The following is a 2880-nucleotide window of genomic DNA, read 5'->3' as shown; positions in this document are numbered from 1 at the left end:
ACTCAGCCAAGCAAAGTGCCTGGCCCCTAGGAGATACTTACTGTGTTGAGTGAATGAATACACACATGAAAGAATCCTTTATTCTCTCAAGATCAATATTATGGTTTTGAATTATCATTATTCTCTAAATAAGTAGGATTATTAGTGAATTAAAAAGTGTTATTTGACAGGATAGAGAATAAACTAGGTTTTGCTGTAATAGCTTATTATCCAATAGGAACTATTTTTGGTCCTTTCACTTATTTTCTGTGACAACAATTTACGTAAGCTACTCTCTGATGCTTCACATACGCACCTGTAAACACTTAGAGTCTATGGTGATGAAATGTCCATGGTAATAAAATGAACTAAGCTTATTGGTGACACGTACACGTATATACATGCATATTTATATATATTACATATATTCATACGTATATAAATATTCATATAGGAGGGAATGTTTGTGTTAATATTTATTAAGAATATTATCTTTATGACTCTTCTGAAAATGAAGAAAAAATGTAAGTCTCTTGGAAGACTGTTTTGAAAGTCTGGTGTAATCTGGTACACATCAGCTTTCCTCTGAATATTTTCTCCATCCTTATTCTCACTCGTTTTGGCAATGATCATCTCCATGTGTTCTCTCCTGGCATCATAGGTTAAAAGAGTATAGCTGGTTAAGATCACTCATGCAAAATGTCTTTGATTCCTGTAACTACATGTGTTTTTGACTAGTGGAGAGTGTGCCAGTTGCCCCTTTTCTTCTAACGTAGCTCCGTAGTTAGTCTGTAGATGTTTGGAGTTACATAAAGTTAATTTGCATTACTAATTAATGATAATATAACAAATTGCTGATTATTAGAATTCAAACAATAATGATCCCTGCCAGTGAAACTCTGAGAAGGTTTTATGTAAACACTGACAAGCTGATTCTAAAGTATATATGAAAATGCAAAAGACATAGGCCAGCTAAGGCAAACTTGAAGAAGAATGAAACTGGAGGATTTACACTACCTGATTTTAAGATTTACTGTAATCTGAGGTAGTTAAGAATGATCTTATATTGCCACAAGGATAGATAAATAGATTGAAGGCATAAGATAGAGGATATAGCATGTACAATGACTTGATTTTCAAGAAAGGAGTCAATGTAATTCAATGATCACAGGAAAGTCTTTTCAATAAATGATGTTGGAGCAGCTGAGTATCTATACTAAAAAGTGAATTTTGACCCCTCTTTCACAGCATATACAAAACTTATTTTAAGGTGGATCACAGACCTTAATATAAAAGCAAAAACAAGCAAGCTTGTTAATTATGCTAATTATGCTAATACTGTAGCCACTAATCACATGTAGTTATTGAACACTGGAAGTGTGGCTAGTCCAAATTAAGATGTATTGTAAATATAAAATATACATAGATTTCAAAGACTTACTACAAACCAATGTAAACTAGCTCATTAAAAATGTATTGATTAGATGGGGGGGAGTCGGGGGGGGAGGCAAGGAAGGGAGGGAATACGGGGATATGTGTATAAAAACAGATGATTGAACTTGGTGTACCCCCCAAAAAATAATAAATAAATAAATAAAATTAAAAAAACAAAAAAAAAAGAAAAAAAATGTATTGATTAGATTTTTAAATAATATTTTGATATGTTGGTTTAAACAAAATAAGTTATTCAAATTAATTCATCTGTTTCTTTTTACTTTTGTTTAGTGTGACTACTAGGAAATTTAAAATCACACAGTGGCTCACGTTTGTGATTCACTTTATATTTCTAGTGAACAGTACTTCTCTAGAAGAAAACATAGGAAAATATCTTCAAGTCCTTGAGGAAGGCAGAGACTCCCTAAACAGGACATACACACACACACCTACACAAAATACTAACCACATAGGAAAAAAATAACTTGGGGGGAATTCCCTGGTGGTCCAGTGGTTAGGACGCTGCACTTTTACTGCCGAGGGCCCAGGTTCAATCCCTGGTTGGGGAAATAAGACCCTGGAAGCTGCGTGGCGGGGCCAAACAAAAAGCTTGGAAACTGAGACGAGGCGAGAGAGTAGCACAGGCATATATATACTACCAACTGTAAAATAGATAGTCAGTGGGAAGTTGTTGTATAACAAAGGGAGTCCAACTGGAGGATGGAAGATGCCTTAGAGGACTGGGGCGGGGAGGGTCGGGGGGACTCGGGGGAGGGGGAGTCAAAGAAGGGCGGGAATACTGGGATATGTGTATAAAAACAGATGATTGAACTTGATGTACCCCCCCAAAAAAAATAATAATAATAAAAAAAAAATTAAAACTTCTGCTCATCAGAAGACATCATTAAAAAAGTAAAAGGGCATGCCACAGCCTGGAAGAAAGTATTTCAATATGAATACCTAATGAAGGACTTGTATACAGAATAAACTGAAAACTGCTATAAATCAATAAGGAAAAGACCAGCAACCATAAAGGAAAAAAAGAATGAGAAAAAGACTTGAACAGGTATTTCACAAAAGAAAATAAACATATGAAAAAGTGCTTTTATATTACTGTTTATCAGGAAAATATAAATTAAAGAACCCAGTAAGTTTGTGCAAATACAGTCAGCTGTTTTTGACTCAAAGGCACAAAAGCAATTCAAGGAAGGAAATATAGCCTTCCACACATGGTGCTGGAACCATTAGATGTTGTGGTAGGTAGAGTCTGTTGGTCTTCGAAAAGGTCCATGGTTTAATTCCCTGAACACGTGAATATGTTAGGCTACATTGCGAAGGGCAATTAAAGTTACAGATGGAATTAAGTTCGGTAATCAGCTGGCATGATTAGCAAAGGAGAGGATCCTGGATTCTCCAGGTGGGCCGCGTGTCATCGCAGGGGTCCTTAAAAGTGGAAGAGGGAGGCAA

At 35.6% G+C, this 2880-nt stretch overlaps 1 non-coding gene across 1 annotated transcript; it reads left to right on the top strand.

The window, feature by feature from the left end:
* The first annotated feature begins 1909 nt into the window (after nt 1–1909).
* On the top strand, nt 1910–1982 carry TRNAK-UUU (transfer RNA lysine (anticodon UUU)). Its single transcript has one exon. It is a non-coding gene; the product is annotated as a tRNA-Lys (tRNA).
* The last annotated feature ends 898 nt before the right edge of the window (nt 1983–2880 follow it).

Source organism: Hippopotamus amphibius, chromosome 1 (assembly GCF_030028045.1).
Source record: "Hippopotamus amphibius kiboko isolate mHipAmp2 chromosome 1, mHipAmp2.hap2, whole genome shotgun sequence".
In the NCBI taxonomy this organism is placed as follows: Eukaryota; Metazoa; Chordata; class Mammalia; order Artiodactyla; family Hippopotamidae; genus Hippopotamus; species Hippopotamus amphibius.
The sequence above is the reverse complement of the archived record's forward strand: the minus strand, read 5'-3'. Positions and strand labels throughout refer to the sequence as shown.